The 14,315-nt window shown below is 46.2% G+C and overlaps 1 protein-coding gene across 1 annotated transcript in view; it reads left to right on the plus strand.

Annotated features, from left to right (window-relative positions):
- The first annotated feature begins 3,490 nt into the window (after window positions 1-3,490).
- Window positions 3,491-14,315, plus strand: part of LOC130556371 (uncharacterized) — an 86,703-nt gene continuing 75,878 nt past the window's right edge. The window contains exon 1 of the mRNA XM_057337303.1: window positions 3,491-3,735. The gene's annotated coding sequence lies outside the window, so the exon portion shown is untranslated. The remainder of the gene's footprint in view (window positions 3,736-14,315) is intronic.

Genomic DNA, 14,315 nt, shown 5'->3' on the forward strand with positions numbered 1-14,315 from the left:
ATACTTTTGCAAGCCACTGTATATATAATCCACACTCTCAAAGTGTGGATTATATATATACTGTGAGAGTTCATTTGACCTTTTTTAACATTGGTGATTTTGCTGTGTACTCTCTGCCTCTGTATCGATGCCAACATTCTCACACACCATATCCATTACATGCTGCTCGTATCCCTCAATATTGTCCGAATTAGAGACTGTCAGACCTTCCAGGACAATTTTGTCTTCACCAGACTTGTGTACTCTGCATTATTAACAGATTCCCCCCTCCACGATCATCTATGACTGAACTGTTTGCGGCTCAGACTCAGCCGGTTCTGCCACGATCGTCTCTAACTCTTGACTCGGCTCGGTCCACCGCGGGCCGCACCGTCTCGGGTCGACCGTCTGTGTCATTTGTGTTTTGTGCAGCTATTGATACTTCTTTTTTTTCGGGACAATCTCGGATGAAATGTCCCACTTTACTGCACCCAAAACACTTCATTTTCCCCGTTGCCGCATAGACAACATAATCAAAATCATCAATCCGGTATTTAAACGTGAGGTCCAAATCAACGTCATCTTTTACAATTATGTGATTGTAGTGGGACGAACAGCATGGGTTGTCTATTAACTAGTTCCTGCACTTGTCGTAGGGTTCGTCCAATCACACATCCCCCCGGAATGTATAATAGGGGAACGTTTGGGTATTCTTGTGTGCCTGCGTATCACTGTGCACCTTGTCCGAAGGTCGTCCCTTCCGGGCGTAAAGTCCCGCTTCCGTACAGGTTGGTTGCTGTGAGTAGAGAGCTCATTTTAATGCGTGTTTGTGTCTAATGTGTTATTTTTATTATCATATGATCTTGTTACGACAGTAGCTGGCTTGCGGCTGCGTAACTTATCGATCTATGTGTTAGCTGGTCCGTTACAAAGCATTTCTGATCGGCGTTGTTTCAGCTCATTGCTGCTTATTAGTGCCGTGGGATATGCGGCCGTGACTCCAATAAGGTATGTGGTAGCAGTGCAGTCTGTATTGCTAGCACTTGCCTTGTTTTAACGTTCTCCTCCTTCCGTCTTGTGCTATGGCGTGGTGATGCCGTATGTGTGTCACTGCTTTGCTAAAAGTAGCTGCTGTAGCGCTAACGAGATGAAGGAGCATTTGTCGTTGTAACCATAACCTGTGGGGCAACATTTCCAACGCTGCTGCTTACAGGAAACCTTTCCCAACGCTGCGGTTTACATGCAACCTTTCTGACGCTGCTGCTTACAGGAAACCTTTCCCAATGCTGCTGTTTACATGCAATATTTCCCAACGCTGTTGCTTATATGCAAAGTTTCCCGACACCGATGCTTATGTGCTGCTGCTGCTGTTTTTGGCTCCTGTTTTGTTTTGATTGTTTCTGTGTAACTTGTTTGTTTATTATTGATTTGTTCTGTGATGTGTCTGATCCAGCTTCCTGTGGAGCTTATTTAGAAGACTTTAGGCCATTTCTTTGGCCTACTGAGAAGCTGTTAATTTCTCCCTTTGCTGCAAACCAGTGGAGAGTTTTGTTATTTTGCTTATTTACGTTGTTCATTCCTAATTTAGTAATGTTTTTTTTCAGTGTGGTGTGACCTGTGCACTTGGTGATGTAATAAGTGTGACTTGGAAGCTCAGGCTCTGTTGCTAGCATACCTGTCCCTGGTAATCTTTGCTTCTTCCTTGTGTGTGAATGCGAGTGTGCATTATGTGCCCAAGTTGTCCATGCATTGATGTGATGTTTCAAAGAGACTTTTATTGATTGTATATAATAAAGTTTTGTATTTTTGATATCCACGTCTTGTGCCCCTCCTTTCCCATTTCCCTGGTAACAGGGTGGCGTAGTCCGCTACAATTTTCTCTTAAAATCTTTTCCCCATACCGCCCTGTCACATAAGCAAACCGTCTAAATTAAAAAACGTGTTTTAACAATGGAGATGTACTTCCAATGGGGATTTTTTTTTTAATCTGAGAAACCAACTTGCCGTACCGGGAAAGAGACCGTAGTGATAACAACTGGTCGCTAATGAACGGAGGAACATTAGACCGAGTCACTTTTTTAGACTGCATTAAAAGAGAGAACAGGTACAAACAAATTGTCAAAAACAATTCATCACTCATTAGCTTTCTCCACGGTATTTAAAAAGATCACCACAGCATTATTAATTTTTGAAGCTGACAGAATACTTCCATGCCCAACAGCTTCCCCTATAGCAAGACAACAATCCTCTACACACTCACTGCGGACGACACCTCCACTGCATGACGCCACGTGCGTGTATTTAACACCCGCGAATCCGCGGAGCCATCATGCTTCCTCAACAGGTAGCACACAGCCTGGAGCACACACTCACCAAGATTAACTTTAAATGAAAACAAACAAAATAAATATTCAAGAAGGAGAGAAAAATAGCTTAAAACACGCTTAATAATGGCTCAACAAACTCGCACTAACAAAGACACTCAGACTCACCGTACACTCTCCACACACACACACTCCACAAACGCCCACACATGCGCGCGCGCGAGAGAGAGAGAGATGAAAGGATTAGACAAAACAATTTAGCACAGACACACAGTTCTCTTACATTTAGTAACTGATGTTTAGATTAAATTTGTAGAATTATATGAAGAACAGATGATTGAAATAAATTATAAACTCTAAAGACTGCAACTTTTCTCTTTGTAACATCTTGTTCGGTTTGATTTTAATCATAATGTAACATTATTGAAAAACTGACTTTTCAGTACAAAAAAAAGATAAACTTTGACAAAGTAATTTTTATAGATATACTTGTGATTTCATAATGTGTATGAATGATATGAATCCAATCCATAAATTAATCCAAATGAAAAATCTTTCGGTATAATAGCACAGGAAATGCAGAAATCCACTGGTAAAAGTGATGATTTTTTACTTTTTAACAAAGCATTTTCCAAAAGATGGGCAAAAATCTTACACTAAACCATGTCAAATAATCCACGTTATCCCCATGAATGTTGGGTCTTTTATAAATTGAATTTTACATAAAAAACTGTTTTTATATAAAAACCTATTTAAACTATCAAAAATCCTCCAAAAACTGCAAAAATGTGGAGTAAAAACATTTATACAGTTATTATTATAACAGACTAAAATTAAGTTTGTTTAAAAAAACACAATTTTGTTATAAAATTACATTTTGCTGCCTGGGGTCTATAGAGACACCAAAGACCATGTGTACACCACAAACGAAGACAACATAAGGGTTGTCGCAGATTTTATACCCCCAAATAATCCCTTATATGTATAAATTTATTCTACCATTATGTATTTGAGTTATTCTGCATTCACGGACGGTGGGAGAGGTTCTGCTTGCTCACATGTTTATAATCAAATCAGGCTGTAAGAGAACGGGCACATTGTCCCTACATATGTTTATAACCAAATTAGGCTGTGACAGAATGGCCCTTTTGTTCCAATGATAATACATACTAGTGGCATGTGCGTGAGAAGGCGTGTATTTAAGATGGCTGAAGGGAGAGAAGTCGGTTGCTTCGCGAACCAACTTGGCTTTGTTTGTCTCTGACAATAAAGTCTATCTTTTGGCATCAAAACCTGAGACTGAAGAATGTTTATTACACACAAAGTGGGGAGAACCCACAACAATTGGCATCACGAACAGGATAAGAAGAGGGAGCAGAAGACCACGGCGGGCTTGCTCGACGAACAACACAAATCAGTGGCCACGTAAACGGTAAGCAGTTTTTGCTCACATAATTAGTTGTGTTGTTTGCCACTGTTTGCCCATGGATGTGATGATGCCGGATTCTCACTCATCAGCCACGCCCTCTACATTGTCACTCCCTCACAGACTGTCGCACTCCCCGATTACTGATCATACGCACCTGCACCTCATTCACGGACTCTTTATACTGTATACCCTGCCCTATGTTCAGTTAGTTGTCGAGTGTTGTTGTTGTTAGTCCAACTTTGTTCCTCATACCTTGTAACGGCGGGCCAGAGAGTTTAAGCCAACGTACCCGGAATGGAACAGATGGCCATAGCCGAGGAAGAAAGACACGAGTCCATCGGTTAAACATCCCGCACACTTTTATAGTGGTGTAGAAACGGGGAAGGAAACCCTCCAGTTCCGTCACAAAGGAAAAGGTACACACATTAGTCAGCAGTAGAGCGACCATCACACCTGTTCACCTCTCAGCGTACAAGCCCAACTCTCCGCGTGCTAACGCAGGAGCCGCATGCATACACAGCAAGACTTCATCTTAAAGGTACATACACATTAGACATAGGTGGCCGTTACAACCTGTTTGATAGTTCCGCTTATGATATACTCGATACCCGATTTGGATTACCCGTTTTTGTGTGTTTTTATGTGCTTTGGATTTTGCCTGTTTTTGTTCACCTGTCTTCAGTTTTTTCACCTTGGATTGTTCATTAAACCCTGTTCACTGGTACTCTAGTGTGTTCTCCTGCTTGGACCAAAAGCGTGACAGAGGACACATAAAGCTCCTCTGAAAAGAACTATATGTACAAAAAGTTGTTGGTGTTGAGGAGAATAGTGAATTCAGATTGTAATATTTATTTAAGTGTAGAGTTTAAGTCCTGATAAGTCCTATAGGCCAAAGTCCTACGAGAGTTAGGCATTAAATCCTGCAAGGGTTGCCTTTCATTGTGTCGAGGAAGTATGGAGACAGATCAGTCTCAATAATAATACATTTACGAAACACAATTCCTAAATTCACAGCACAATTCACATTCACAAAATCAGATTCATAAATTCAAAACACAATTCATAAATTCACAAACATTTTCCCCAAATGCTCACACAAATATATATAATATATATTATTTGCCTGTATTAAATAAATAATAAGAACAACACCCACCACAACTGAAACTTGAGACTGCATGACTACAGGAAAATCTCTTGCTTAGACTTTTCTATCAGCTCCTATTAAGGAGAGAGAACAATGTGTCAGAGGTTTAAGTTGTGTGGCACAGTTTAAATTCATCAATGTATCCAAGTTTATTGTTAGTATAGTTAACTGCAGTTAGAACATATACATCTAAGTAGCTATTATTTACCAATACACATTAACTAAAGCTTACTACTACTGGATGTGAGAGATGAACTAATATGTTAAAAATACAATAAATGCAGTCATTTCAGCAACAAATGTGGTCAAAAAATACTTAAATAAATGTGCTTTGGTGCTGAAATTCAATATTTGAAACTATCTATCACCACAAGTCATATTCCACGCCATTTCCCATCTTTCATTAACATATCAAAGCTTTAAATATGCTTTGTCTTGCGAATGGCGATGACATCCTGAAGAGGTAAAACATTGCCAGCATTTAAAATATAACAGCAGATGATCCAACGCCCCCGAGCTCCAACTACAATATTTAAAATTACTCTTATTTTATCGCTCAGGCATACGTGTCAACATCTGTTTAAATGTTTTATTACGTGAACCGCAAGAGCAAAGTTTGTGGCGACTGTATTTTAAAGGCTCTGGTAACTGCAACAGTCTTCTTAAAACACCAGTTCAAACATGTTCACCTTCAATTCAACACCGCCAGCTCAGTAACAAAAACAAGCTTTATGAATATTTTATGAGATCTAGAGTGGCATCAGGTATAAAAAGTAAACTTTACTTACTTGTTGAGTGTGGTCTTGCGTCCCTCTCTGTTTTTGAACCAATGCAGGCACACTGCACAGTAATGTGCAACGTTGAGCTTCTCGAGTCACTTCAGTAAGGATTGGTGGATCAAAAGCTCAACGCGATTGGCTGAACAGGCCATCCTTAAAAAAAGTTACACTTGAATCTCACCTTGGAAGGACAGTCTCAAAAATACCACACACAAATTCAAAGCAATCCACACACTTGTGACGATTTGCAAATGCAGATTCACCAATCCATAAATACATGTAACAACATTCACAAATGTTTACTGGAAAGTAATTCAAGAACATGATTTATACATATTTGTGAAAACATTCTGAATTTATTTCTGCAATATATATTTATGTGAGCATTTGGGGAAAATGTTTGTGAATTTATGAATTGTGTTTTGAATTTACGAATCTGATTTTGTGAATGTGAATTGTGCTGTGAATTTATGAATTTCGTTTTGTAAATGTATTATTATGGAGACTGATCTGTCTCCATAAGGAAGTGTGTCAGTGAAGACAGACCGCGGACTTGACAGGTTACTCATTGTGTTGAGGAATAGGGTGACCACCCGTCCCGCTTTGCGTTTTACCACAGCATTTTCACCCCTTGTCCCGCACGTCGCATATTGAGAAAATATCCCGCAATTTCATCAGTCTGTTGGTTTTAGTTTTCACATTAGGAAACATGTTCTTTAACCCGAAACGCACATGAGACGCTTGTTTGCGCCATTGTTTATTTAACTGTTTATTTAACTATTTAACAGCGCTGTGTCAAAAGCAGCAACCCGGTGCAAACCAGTGTCCAACGAGCTCATTCAAACGCGATTTTTTTAAAGCCTTTTATCCAATGTATGAGAAGGCATTGATTTCAGTCATCAAGAGGCTGCGACGTCTATCAGTAGACGAGGTGGCAATCCTCCCATGTCAACTTGTCGAATAAATAGTCACTAAAACATCGTAAACTGTGTGGATTTGAAACGTTATTTTTTCTTTTTTTCTGTTTAGCCTATAGGGTGTGGTTAGCGTATTACAATAAAAAATATTTGCAAATCATGAAATGTATTCATTAACAATAATACATTTTAAAAGATAAACTTTTTTTTATTTGTTTATTCTTCATTCAAAGTGTACAACATGATAACTCCGCATCTGATCTGTGCTCAAAATTTAAAAAGACAGTGATCCTTAAATTGAAATCGCCATTACAATTGTTTTATGTTATATAACATTTTATCTATGCCTTAATTATGTTGTAGTTGGTATGGATTAAATAAATTATTTTTATAAACTAAACAAATATTTAAAATGTTTTCATTCTGTTATTATTTCACAGTTTCGCGCTACCTTTCAATGGTGTCCCACACAAATGGATTATCTATCCAACATTTGGTTTGGTGGGTGGTCGTCACCCAAGTTGTGGAAGTGTATCAATGAAAATAGAAAGCAAGGTTGCTCAGAAGAGTAGAGAAATTCATTATGTTGAGGAAATGTATCAATTAATATTAACTTGTGTATTTAAATTGTATTTGATTTGTTTTGTATGAGAGCTGTGTACGGTCTTTGTGGGCACATCTGAAGTTATGTGTAAGAAGTAAAATAAACTCCATATCTTGTGAGCAATGGGTGCGTATCGGTCCTAGTCACTTAAGTGTGGCTGACAGAAGGGCCGTAGTAAAAGAGTGTATGCACCCTGAAAAAAAGGGATAAGGTATTTATGTGAAAATGAGCCCCATATGAACAAAGGAATATTATCATTATAGGTTATTGTAGCTGAAAGTAGGTTTCTGTGGTGGAGTATGTATCTACATCTAAAATTGTATAATTAAACTAAATTATTGGGAAAAGGATGATTTTTTGAAAATGATGATGGTTGAGAAAGCTTAACTTTACTAAAAATAAAAAGTGGCAAGTGGTTAATATTGTTATTTGACAGTTTGGATATAAAAGAGCTCAAACGTAAATCTCCTTTCAAGAACAATTACAGAATCTGTGGGGGAAGGATGATTTTTTTGAAAAGGATGATGGTTGAGATAGCTTAACTTTACCTAAAAGGAAAAGTGGCAAGTGGTTAATATTGTTGTTTACTATTTGGTAGATTAGAAGAGCTGGGAACATAAGAGCAATGAACTGTAAAGTGTTTGTGGTGAAAAGGAGAGAGTGAGAAAAAAAATAAAAGCAATAACTATTTAAAAAACTAAGGTTCCCTTTCTGTCGGTCTCTCGACGTTGTGTCGAACCGACAGATGGGGTTCGTCCCTGAGAACCAATCATTTCCGACTACTTAGAAAAGGCCAATGAAAATTGGCAAATTAAATTTGCATGCCGGACTCCGCCCCGGAAATCCGGGTATAAAAGGGAGACGGCGTGCATCATTCATTCACCTTTTGTTCTTCGGAGCCTTCGGTTATGAAGATTTTCTCTTGCTACTTAGGAAAAGCTTCACATTGCCGGTTCTACAACGTGGTGCAGCGGACTGTCCCTTCCTGCAGCGACTTCCCCTGGGCGTCTCGGCGGTTCCAGAGGTGTTCGAGTTGCAGACGGTGACTCACCGTCTGCATTCTAAAAGAGCTAATTTCTCCAGCGCGGCATGTCCCGCTGTTCTCGTGGGTGCGGTGTCCTCATCATGGAAGGGGACAAGCATGATGTCTGTGTCAGGTGTTTGGGGGTCCAACACGCTGAGGCAGCCTTCGTGGACTCATCTTGCCCGCACTGCGGGCAGATGGTCATAGAGACGTTGCGGTCACGGGTGGCTGTTTTCTCCCGAGAACCAGCCACCACCTCGCAGGCTTCCCGGGCTGTGACGAGGATGGCTAAGGCCATTCCGTCCGCCAAGGCAAGCGGCGAGGGTGATATGGGGGTTTCTGCGAGCGCTAATCCGTCAGCCAAGTGCTCGCGGACCGCTCGCACCCCGTCTCGCTCGCCTCACCGTTCCCTAGCAGGCGGTGCCACACCGTCAGCGTCCTCCTTCACGTATTCGGACACGATGCGTGATGATGATGAGATGTCTATCGCAGATTTGGAGAGCGAATTGCTGGCATCCGATCCCGACGACTTTCTGCAGCTCCCCCCCAAGGGGGACGAGCTCAGGAGGAAGCGGATGTCGAGATGTCGGCCGTGCTTTCCCGGGCCGCCGTGTGCATTGGGTTAGAGTGCACTCCGGTGCCTCTCCCCCAGCGCTCACGGTTGGATACGTGGTTCTTGGGCTCTGAGCGCGACTCCAAGCCGCGCCCAACCCCGGTTCCGTTTTTCACGGAAGTGCATGAGGAACTGATGAAGACGTGGAACGCCCCTTTCTCGGCGCGTACATGTCAAACCGGTTCCGTTGCTCTCTCTTCCTGGAGAGGTCGACCAAAACTCCCGTCCAAGGCGTGTAGGACTTCGGCATTGCTGGTGTCGAAGGCCTACACTGCCGCGGGCCAAGCTGCCTCCTCTCTCCACGCCATGGCCATCCTGCAGGTCCACCAGGCCAAAGCGTTGAAAGAGATCCACGAGGGTAAGACCGACCCGGGGTTAATGCAGGAACTCCGCACCGCCACCGACCTCGCTCTAAGGGTGACCAAGGTGACCGCGCAGGCCCTGGGTCGGGCGATGTCCACCATGGTGGTCCAGGAGAGGCACCTCTGGCTCAACCTTGTGCAGATGAGCTACGCAGAGAAAGTCCGCTTTCTTGACGCGCCCATTGCGCAGGGTGGGCTGTTTGTTGACACTGTCGAGGACTTCGCTCAGCAGTTCTTGACAGTGAAGAAGCAGACGGAGGCGATTAGCCACATCCTACCTCGCCGGGACTCGGCCGCCCACAGGCCTTCGAGATCCCGTGCGGCCTCTGCTCCCCAGCAGCCCCGGTCCTCTTCGAAGCCAGCTCCGGTTCCAGCGCTCCCTACCCAGGCGGCACCCCGGAAAAGGGCGTCGAAGGGGAGACCACCACCCCATCAGCAACCTTCGAGGAATAAGCGACCCTGACGGGAAGACCCCAGGGAGGTTAACACCATCGGGCCCGATCCCAGCCATATCGTCGCTGGACGGTCAATCCGGGACGGTTCCTGCCCGGTTCCAACATCAGCTAGGCTGATACGGGGGCCTAGCACCCACTTTTTCACAAAAAGAGTTTCCAATCTCCCTGGGTGTTCTTCACAGTCGCTCTCACCCTCTGTCAGATGGTGTTCGGCCACTCGACGTTGCGTCTTGGCAAGGCGCAACATCGAATGTATTTTGCAGCCCTCAGCACTCTCAAATCGACTGTGCGTGGAGCTGCATCGCCAGGCAGGCAAACCAGCAGAGCCAGTCTTCTTCCCGGGGGCCCCCCGGCGAGAGACCCGCACTGCCAGCCATCGAACCACCCCCCGGGGGGTCGATGAAGCAGATCGTTCCCCTAGTCCCCCTGTCGCGGTCCCTGGGAGCTTGGCTCGAGCTTCCCACACCATCACGGTGGCTGAGGAGAACGATTCGTCTTGGCTAAGCGATCCAGTTCGCCAGAAATCCGCCCAAGTTTCGGGGCATCCTCGCCACCTTGGTCAGAGGCCGGGATTCTCCCGTACTACGGGGCGAGGTCGCCACCCTTCTGGCGAAGGGTGCGATCGAGTCCCGTGGCTAACCCCGTGGTCTTCCATGACCTTCCTTCGGGCAGGGGTACCCCTAGGGCAGGTTACGAGGCATGTCGTGGTGACAACGGACGCCTCCCTGCAGGGTTGGGGTGCAGTGTGCAAACGGGCACGCAGTGTCAGGGCTTTGGACGTGCCCCCGCCTGCGCTGGCATATCAATTGCCTAGAGTTGTGGACCGTGCTACTCGCACTGAAGAGGCTGCAGCCTCTCGTGCAGGGCAAGCACGTGCTGGTCCAGTCGGACAGCACTACTGCAGTAGCGTATATCAATCGTCAGGGTGGCGTTCGCTCACTGCAGTTAACACGACTCGCCCGACGCTTCCTCCGGTGGAGTCAGCTGGTGACCCGCTCCCTGCGTGCCACGTATATCCCAGGCGACCTGAACCAGACAGCCGATGTGCTCTCTCGTCAGTCTACGCCTCGCGGAGAGTGGCGACTCCACCCCCACGCAGTTCAGCTCATTTGGGTGCAGTTCGGGCAGGCCCAGGTAGACCTGTTCGCCTCCCTCGAAACCACCCATTGCCCGCTTTGGTACTCTCTGACCGAGGGACCCCTCAGCACAGATGCCCTAGCGCACAGCTGGCCGAGGGACAAGCAGAAGTACGCCTTCCCCCCAGTGAGCCTCATTGCACAGACTCTGTGCAAGGTCAGAGAAGAGGAGCAGCAAGTGTTACTCGTTGCGCCACACTGGCCCAACCGGACTTGGTTCTCGGAGCTAATGCTCTTGACTACAGCTCCCCCCTGGCCGATTCCCCTGACGAAGGACCTGCTTTCCCAGGGTAAGGGCACGTTATGGCATCCCAGGCCAGACCTCTGGAACCTCCATGTCTGGCCTCTGGATGGGACGAGGAGAACCTGAGTCGTCTGCCCCCAGCGGTGGTAGCTACCATTTCTCAGGCTAGGGCACCTGCCACTAGGCGACTGTATGCCTACAAGTGGCGCCTCTTCTCGACCTGGTGTGCTTCTCGAGGAGAAGACCCATGGAGTTGTGCGATCGGGTCCGTGCTGTCCTTCCTACAAGAGAGACTCGAGACTAAACTCTCCCCCTCCACACTGAAGGTGTATGTAGCCGCCATTACTGCTCATCACAACTGAGTTGCTGGGAAGTCTCTAGGGCAGCACGACCTGGTCATTAGGTTCCTAAAGGGCGCGAGGAGGGGTACCCACCTCGTCCGCGCTCCATACCCTCTTGGGACCTGTATGTAGCCCTGACAGGTCTCACCAGGCCCCCCTTCGAGCCCCTAGGGGATGCCTCTTTTCCTCATCTCACGATGAAGACGGTTCTCCTTGTGGCGCTCGCCTCCATCAAGAGGGTAGGGGATCTACAGGCTTTCTCCGTGTCCCCTGACTGCATAGAATTCGGACCCAGGGATTCTCACGTTATCCTGAGACCTCGGCCCGGCTACGTGCCCAAGGTTCCCACCGCTCCCTTTCGGGACCAGGTGGTGAACTTACAGGCGCTCCCCACTGGGGAGGAAGACCCAACCCCATCCGTGTTGTGTCCAGTACGCGCGCTGCGCCTCTACTTAGACCGCAAACAGAGCTTCAGGAGCTCGGATCAGCTCTTTGTCTGTTTCGGAGGTCAGCAGCAGGGGAGAGCTGTCTCCAAGCAGAGGTTGGCCCACTGGACTGTGGACGCTGTCAAGGCAGCTTACCAATCCCTAAATTGCCCATGCCCCCTAGGAGTGAGGTCCCACTCCACCCGGGGTGTAGCCTCCTCTTGGGCTCTGGCACGGGCGGCCTCTCTCGCAGACATTTGCAGAGCTGCGGGTTGGGCTACACCCAACACCTTCGCGAGGTTTTACAACCTCCGCGTAGAGCCGGTGTCAGCCCACGTCCTGCATGGCCACATGTAGGACCGGCAACTGGTAGGGTGTACACCTTTTCGGTTCTTTTCCCCCTCTCTCGAGTGAGTCAGTATACCGATTCAGCCTCCCTTCTTTCCCCACTGGGCGAAGAACAGGCACTCTATCCATCACTAAGCAAGCACCTTCTGGGGCGGGCTGGGCAGAGCAGCCCTGCCCCTTAGGCTGGGTATCTCCAGAGTTATTCGCAACATAGCTCTAACCGGACCTAGTGCTACCAGACGTTGCAACCCCCCAGTAGGGCGGTTCCGTCTGATGTATCTTTATGCTGGTTCCCACTTTGGTAACCCATGACCTCCCCAGGTGGACCTCCACCTCGCGGTTTTCTCTTCAACCACTCTTTCTTCCCATGAGTTCTCCCCCATCGGAGAGACCATGTTGGTATCTCCACTAGACTCTTCCCTGCGTTAAGAAGTGGTCTCTGTAGCGCATCCCCCACTTGAGGAAGTAGCGCTTACCCAGTGGCCTTACGGTTCCGGGCGGCTTCTCGCTGTTAGAGAAACAAGGCCGCCGCCTGTGAGGCTGAAGGTAGGGGCCTTCCCACCTTTCAAGAAAGCTCTGGGACCCCCTACCTACCCACTGGTAGGTTACAATTTTGCGTTAGCTTTCACGGCTGACACGCCCAGGCCAGTCACCGTCGCTTCGTTGAGATTGTGACAGGGCACTGTGTTATGTCGTTTTCCATTGGAACCCCATCTGTCGGTTCGACACAACGTCGAGAGACCGACAGAAAGGGAACTTCTCGGTTACGTTTGTAACCTCGGTTCCCTGATGGAGGGAACGAGACGTTGTGTCCTCTTACCACAACACGTGCTGTCCTCTGCAGCAGCCGTGAGAGGTCTTAGGCTCCTCAGAACTAAGGTGAATGAATGATGCACGCCGTCTCCCTTTTATACCCGGATTTCCGGGGCGGAGTCCGGCATGCAAATTTCATTTGCCAATTTTCATTGGCCTTTTCTAAGTAGTCGGAAACGATTGGGTCTCAGGGACGAACCCCATCTGTTGGTTCGACACAACGTCTCGTTCCCTCCATCAGGGAACCGAGGTTACAAACGTAACCGAGACGTTTGTTGTAATAAAAAATCATGGTGGCCACGCCTGTTGAAATATTAGAATTAAAGTATCCACTGTATAAAGAGCTTAGATAAGCTTTCAAAAAATGGCAAGAGCGAACAAAAGCATGATGGCAAAATGTCCTTGTAATACAGTTCAAAGTAGGGAAGGAAGGAGGCGGGAACCGGCGAACATTTAACAACTTTAATCAAATAAACAAACAATATAACAGAATTACTTATACAGAAGTAAAAGGGCCGACAGCCACCTCACGGTAGACTGCCGGCCACACAAACATAAATAAAACTTAACACATGTCCGGGCCCGGTCCTCTCTCATCAGCAGTCCTGTTGCTCGTCCTCTTATGCTCCCGATCTTCTCCGTGAGACATGCGGACCGGTGTGTGCACAGCTGATTCCCACTATCACTCACGCCACCGGCTCTGCCTCGTTGCCTCACGGCTCTCGTCCCGCCTTCCTCGTTACAGTCCTTAAGAGGGAACGTTTGATGTAATGCTGTGTGAGGAGATGGAAACATTGGTGGAAAAAATATAAATCTAAAGATATGATTAAAAAACAAAAAAGAGAAGAAAAATAGAAAGAAAACAAGAAGTGTTAACACTATTCAAAAAATAAGGAGAGAACTTACTGCAAAACATGCTAGAAAAATTCTGAAGGAGGCAGACAGAGAGACAAATAAAAAGAAAAATGTGTTTGCAGACCCCCCTCCTTATGTGACCTCTGAAGGTACATTTACATAATTGTAGAAGTTTCTGGAGACATTCAGATGGAAGGAAATGTGAAATTAAGAGATCAAAGACAGATGGTGCCAGATGTAAGACGAAAAAGCAGACAGGAAGGATAGAATAGGAAATGGAAGTAAAAGCAAAAGTTATAGGAGACAGAAAAGTTTGTGGATAAAACAGATAAATTATTAAGAAAAAGCAGACTACTAGAAGGCAGAGAGGTAGAAAGGGCGGAGGAGTCATCATTTGATGAAGTAAGGTGGTCACAGGAAACAGTAAATAACCTTTACGAAGGTCGTGGAAGCCGCCCTCCTTCCCAACGGGGACTGTGCGGGTACTAACTATCTCGACGACTGGCTCAAGTTTGGGCAC

The sequence above is a fragment of the Triplophysa rosa genome, linkage group LG7, assembly GCF_024868665.1.
Source record: "Triplophysa rosa linkage group LG7, Trosa_1v2, whole genome shotgun sequence".
NCBI lineage: Eukaryota > Metazoa > Chordata > Actinopteri > Cypriniformes > Nemacheilidae > Triplophysa > Triplophysa rosa.